Raw genomic sequence first — 6,633 nt, forward strand, 5'->3', positions numbered from 1 at the left:
GTAGGATCCTATGAATCTTACTTGGAGCACGGGTATTCCCCGTTTCACCATTATATATATATATAGTCATTTTTCTTCTTTTTTATAGTTCTCTAGTTCAATTATAATATGATATGGTATGATATGTATGTAAGTTGTGTGCTCTATGTTATGGATGTTTCTCTTTCAAAACAAATTAGTTTTTCCGAAAATGATCACATGGAGGCGGAATCGCTTGATCTGTGTGATCGTTTTGTGAATTGTAAACACGTGGTGGCGGAATCGCTTGAGCTACGTGTATAACATGGAGGCGGAATCGCTTGATCTGTGTTACGTGTATTGATTGTTTGACGCCGGGCATCGGTTGGTCCCCTTGTTTATATTTCTGTTATGGATTAGCCATGAATTCATGTTAAGGGTTACACTCGGTGCGTCGGCCAGCCGTTTGGTAACGACCATTCTTGTTTACCCGGAATGGGGTCCGAGAGAGATTGGGAGTTGGGGTATTCCGACCCTTGGAGTGATTAGGGGACTGACCAGCGCCATGTTTGTTTATTTATTCTGCTAAGCCACTGGTGAGTGTGGTTTGAATTCTGTAATGTCTTGTGTTTGATACTTACAATGTTTCACCGAACCGAAAGAGGGTGTTTACCCAAGTTTTCTTAAAAGAAAATACTTAATCCCTGAAAGTGAAAACTTGTAAAAGCTTGGCTTTAAACAGGGTTTACCCTACCTTGAGACACAAGAACGCTCTTCTCCTTCGGTTGATGGGACTTGTTAGGAGGGCTCTGTTCTTGTAACTTTGGGAGCCTATTAGATCATTTAATATTATTATAGGTTCATGCATATGTTTGGGTATTCTTCGAATGGTCAATGAGTTACCTTGCGAGGAAGCGTCAGATCTGGCCGGAGATAGGACGCGCCTCAAGACGAGATAATTGTATCGCCGTGGGTATATGGCTCTACTAAGCGACGATACTCTTATAGTCGTCTGGGTAAGTCATGACATATTCTAAGCGTATCATTGTTTGGGTGAGATTTACTATTCGATGCGTATTGAGATCACAAGCCAGCCCGATGGGCGATGATGACGAAGGGAGAGTTACGGAAGCTCTTACCGGGGTATTACGTGGATCCATGTGTACACTGCAGTAGTCAAACGTTCGATAAGGCACCGCCTGCCTACGCACTAACAAAGGCCTACCGGTTCTTCCTAGCCGAATAGTAGGTGACCCCGACTGAGGGCGTATTCAGTCGTGATCTTGGTAAGCTAGAAGAATTATCTTGCTATATTATTTTGCTTCGTGTGCATATCGATATCTCTGTATATATATCTGTATATATGTAACACTTATAACTATTAATATATTAAAATGTTGATGTGTGTGGTGCGGGTAGGATGTCTAGGTATCCTACTGAGCTGACCTTCGGGTTATCTCATTCCTATTTGTTGTTGTTCAGTTGCAGGTATTGGTGACCCGGAGTGACATAGTTTACTTCGACGGCTCACATTATGTAAGATTATAACTTCTATTGTATTTTCAACATAATCACAACGTTAATATTATATATGTATCATCTAGAATAGTTAGGATCGTTCTCTCACTCGTTTGCGATTGTACACATGTAAATAGTATGCACATTATCACTTTCTATTTGATGCTATTGATATTTAGAAGTTTGTGAGATATGTATGAATGTTTGACAGGTTTTTCAGGTTTGATATGTTCAATTTATAGAGGAGACTCTGTCCAAATTCAGTCTCTTCTGTGAACTATTCATAAACATGAACTCAAGTTGTTTTTTTCTCTTTATGAAAACTATTTTGGGTTACTTATTTTCCGAGCATATTTTCAAAAGGTTTAAACTATATTTGATTTTCCGTTGTGTTTGTTCTTGATTTGTAACCCGTGATGAGAGTTTGGGCTTGGGTTTATATTTGAAACTGGTTTGAGATTAGTATTAGACCGAGTTTCTTTTATAAACTGCCGGGCAAACCGTGATTCGGAACACGGGGCGTCACAATTTCTCTCTCTTCATTCCCTCAAAACACAAAAATGAAATCAGACTCAACCATTTCTAGAGACATTTACATCTATGTTTAAGACATTTGGGATTTTGTTTCAACCATTTAAGGTATTGTTGGTAATTTTTGGGTGTTTTACTTGGTAAAAAAGCTTATGTTCTTCTTTAAGCGTTTTGGAGGTTTTGGGAAAAATTTAAAGTTATGTTGAAGACATTTTAGGTTCTGTTTCAAACATTTAGGGGTTTTACTTGGTAAAAAAACTACTGTTCTTCGTTAAGCATTTTGGGGGTTTTTGGAGACATTTACAGTTATGTTGAAGACATCATCTGGGATTCTGTTTCAATCATTCAGGGTTTTGTTGGTGATTTGTGGGTGTTTTACTTGGTAAAAAAAAACTTTTGTTCTTCGTAAGCACTTTGGAGATTTTGGGAAAAAATTTAAGTTATGTTGAAGACATTTTGGATTTTGTTTCAAACATTTAGGAGTTTGTTGATGATTTTTGGTTGTTTTACTTGGTAAAAAATGTAACGTCCCGAGTTTATGGTGAAAAAAAGGCAATGAATAAGTTGCCTTAGGGACTGTTTCGCAAACAAATAAGGGTTAAATTTGCAACTAGTGCTGATTTTCAGGATGGTTTGCACAACCAGGTACAATTCAGGGTCTGTTTTGCACTTCATGGAAAAATGTAGTGACCAAATAGTGATTTTCGAGATTTACTCTTATGGTAGAAATCCTTAGCTGCTGTTTTCCATTTCTTAGGGTTCTTCCTCATCAATTGATCATGGGGGAAAGAGAGTTAGGGCTAAAAGATTGAAGTTTTGAAAAATTGAGAGGTTTAGAGAGATAAAGAGGAAATTCAATCAATGAATGGTTTTTCTAGAGAGAGAACAAAAAGGGAAATGGTTTAGAGAAGAATTATGGGAGAGATGAAGGCTTGAAGCTTGATGGTGCGTGATGATTTCGGTCATAGCTATTTGGGGTGAAGGTAAATGTTAGTAATTGTAGAGATTTCAATTGTTGTTGCTACCTTTTTAGTTAATTCTTCTTCTTCATCATACTTTGGTGTGAGACTCCATTAATGGAAGTTAAGCTTTATATGTATTAGGTTTCTGAAGATGGTTAGATAAAGCTACAAAGAGATTTGTTGGGAGTCATCACTACATGAGAAGGGTAAGAGATTCTCACTTTAACTTCAAATAGTATTATGGACTGTAAATTCTAGGGTTTTATGATCTACAAATTGGGGGTTTTGTGTTCATGTGATCATGGTTAGATGTTGGAGTCCAAAGAAATTAGTGATAGAATTTAATGGTTGAAGATGCACATCGATTAAGCTGAAACAACGGACTGCGCAATGCAGTCTGTTGCGATGCATTTCTGTGTTTTCTGAGTATTCGGATGAAGTTTTACAGAAGAGATAAGTCGTAGCTTAGGTTGTTTGCTTTCCGAAAAGGTATGTTACAAGTTATTCCGATTTCGGACGAGAGAGTTACGACTATTATAGTGCGCAGCGCGCTGTTAGAAAATAAAGATTTGCTGCTATTTGTATTTTGCTATTTCAAGGACCGTACACTTTAATTTTGACCGAGATACCAAGTAATGCAATGTTGGAAACTGAATTATCTTTCCAACGATATATGGTACGATCGAAAGGGATCTAAATTGTGGTTGGTTTGGGTCGAAGACGGAATAGGGTCACTCGGATTCTTCCGATGTTAATGCGAGTCAAACCTCTTTTGTTATTTCTTTTCGTGTTGTTCTTTCGGGTTATTTGTGTTATTTTAAGATTCTTGTAAAAGAATCTAAGATTTATACTTGTCTAGGTTGTCGGAATGAAAGCCGAATTGGGTGGGAGCGAGTTGCTCGAGGCGAAGCGAAGGAGGATGGAGTCCTAAATACCTCTTGTTTTCTTTTATACTATTGTCTAGATTCATGCTAGAAGTGGAGATTTGCATGCATCATTATGCGTAGATGGTAGGTGATCATATATGCATGATTTATACCGTTGATTTCAATGAGGTTTACAACGTGGATTATGCCTATTTCGGTAATTGTTTTACGATGAAGCTTGTATTGTTCATTGGGATTATCGATGAGTTGTTTTGATGAGTTTTACTCGTAAATGACTTTCAAAGTGATAGTTTTGAACTGCTTTGTGATAATCGATGTTTTGGAAACATAAAGATTTCGTATGTTGTATGTGATTGGTGAAGTGGATTGAGACGAGTCATGAGGGTATTGGCAGTTGTAGTGCTCCACTCTCTGGCCAGGATTCTCGTTTAGGTTGGACTCCCGGGGCTCAGGGATTTGCTACCCTTGACCGCTCGATTGGACTGTAAGCCTGTTTGTTCTTACCCTCGGGGCTCAGAGGCTGTACACCTCTGACCGCCCGATTGGTTTGGTGATTGGGATCCCTCTGCACGTGATGATATGACTCTTGGTTGTGCCACTTCTGTGTGTGATAAGATAAGTAATGTTTTAAAAAGCCTATCTCAGTCGAGGGCGTAATAGGTGAGTTCCGAATCTGCTGAGATTGTGGGTGAAGGATGTTTTCGCAAGAAAAGAGTATTATTTCGGCGGTTGACACAATAAATGCTTTTTCAAAACCAGAAGAAATAGTTGCATGCTAGGGTACCGATGAGAATATGCTTTTTGTCCCAACACGAATACTGGAGGGACGACCTGACTATTCGACTTCGGTGAAGCTAAAACGTATCTAGTTAAGCTAGGTGTATATATTTATCACGAGGTTAGCTTTTCAATGACTGTGGAGTCGCCTAGTGGGAGAGGGGCTTACCTACCTAGGGGTAAGCCATTTTCTCGAGAGAATTTGAGTACCTTGGTTAGTGCCGGAGATGGGACGGTACTAGCCAAAGTACTATAGAATTCTCTGGGTAACTCTCTGTTAATTGAGAGGCATACCAAGGGTGGGCAGTTAAGTCTGCTATTGTATGCTAGTATTAGGATTGATATATATTTATATGTGTGCATGTCTTACTCGAGAAAGGCTTATCGCAGTTTTGTTTTGGGACTCCTCTACCAGTTTAACTCGTGTCGGTGAGTTACTGACCCCCTACCAGTTCTTAGTGCGCAGGTTCTTAGTTAGAATCATCTGCAGTGGCTGGGTTAGCAGATGGATTGCGGTGGTTGTGGCGGGGTGCCACTTTGGGTGTTATCTCTTTTCACTTTGGTTTTCTTTAGCTTCAAGTTATATTTTATTTCACGAAGAACCATATAACATATATATGTATCACATAAGTTGTATAAGGATGTATGGATTTATGCAGGATGAGCTAAGTGAGTTCTGGTGGTTCGGTTTTGAACCAGAGTCTGTTAGTTTAATTTTAGTTTCATTTTAGCTTCCGTTGTGTTTGTGTATGCGAATGTATGGTTTGCATGACAGGTTCTACAGGTTCTACAGGTGCGTGCTCGTGCCTAGTTATGGGGCACGGGGCGTCACAAAAAAACTAACTTCGTTGAGCATTTTGGGGGGTTTTGGAGACATTTACAGTTATGTTGAAGACATTTGGGATTCTGTTTCAAACATTTTGGCTAATGTTGGTGATTTTTGGGTGTTTTACTTGGTAAAAATGCTATTGTTCTTCGTTAAGCATTTTGGTGGTTTTTGGAGACATTTACAGTTATGTTGAAGACATTTTGAATTTTGTTTCAAGCATTTAGGGTATTGTTGGTGATTTTTGGGTGTTTTACTTGGTAAAAATCTTTTATTCTTCGTTAAGCATTTTGGGGTTTTTGAGAAAAATTTAAAGTTATGTTGAAGACATTTTGGGTTCTGTTTCAAACACTTAGGGGGTTGTTGATGATTTTTGGGGGTTTTACTTGGTAAAAAAAATATTGTTCTTCATTAAGCATTTTGAGGGTTTTTTGAGACATTTACAGTTATGTTGAAGACATTTGGGATTCTGTTTCAAACATTCAAGGTTTTGTTGGTGATTTGTGGGTGTTTTACTTAGTAAAAAAAACTTTTGTTCTTCGTAACCATTTTGGAAATTTTGAGAAAAAAATTTAAGTTATGTTGAATACATTTTGGTTTTGTTTCAAACATTTAGGGGTTTGTTGATGATTTTTGGTTGTTTTACTTGGTAAAAAAAACTATTGTTCTTCGTTGAGCATTTTGGGGAGTTTTGGAGACATTTACAGTTATGTTGAAGACATTTGGGATTCTGTTTCAAACATTTTGGGTAGTGTTGGTGATTTTTGGGTGTTTTACTTGGTAAAAAAGCTATTGTTCTTCGTTAAGCATTTTGGTTGTTTTTTGAGACATTTACAGTTATGTTGAAGACATTTGGGATTTTGTTTCAAACATTTAGGGTATTGTTGGTGATTTTTGGGTGTTTCACTTGGTAAAAATCTTTTGTTCTTTGATGTGGTGTGAATTCACCACATTTATGTCACTTAATTTAAATGAGTTAGTCTATTTTATAGTTTTATTTTGATTAGTTATAAACTTCTTTTGATTAGGTACTATCTATGGAGTTGAACAAGAAAAACGAATAAAAATGGAAGAAAGTCGCTTGAAGGGCGAATTGGTCATTTGGACCAGAGGTGATTCAGTAAATTTGTGTAAAAGTCAGTGGACCAATGAAAAGTAGAGCCAACGATGAGTC

General features: G+C 37.7%; 2 long non-coding RNA genes across 2 annotated transcripts; both read left to right on the forward strand.

Annotated features, from left to right (window-relative positions):
- Positions 1-800: 800 nt before the first annotated feature.
- On the forward strand, positions 801-1,667 carry LOC147549476 (uncharacterized). The gene is made up of 2 exons (XR_015237202.1): positions 801-1,244; positions 1,441-1,667. It is a non-coding gene; the product is annotated as an uncharacterized LOC147549476 (long non-coding RNA).
- Positions 1,668-2,734: 1,067 nt separating this feature from the next.
- On the forward strand, positions 2,735-5,291 carry LOC147549477 (uncharacterized). Its single transcript, XR_015237200.1, has 3 exons — positions 2,735-2,990; positions 3,111-3,175; positions 3,829-5,291. It is a non-coding gene; the product is annotated as an uncharacterized LOC147549477 (long non-coding RNA).
- Positions 5,292-6,633: the final 1,342 nt, after the last annotated feature.

The sequence above is a fragment of the Eschscholzia californica genome, unplaced genomic scaffold, assembly GCF_041429995.1.
Source record: "Eschscholzia californica isolate CP2 unplaced genomic scaffold, dmEscCali1.0.p SCAF_3, whole genome shotgun sequence".
NCBI lineage: Eukaryota > Viridiplantae > Streptophyta > Magnoliopsida > Ranunculales > Papaveraceae > Eschscholzia > Eschscholzia californica.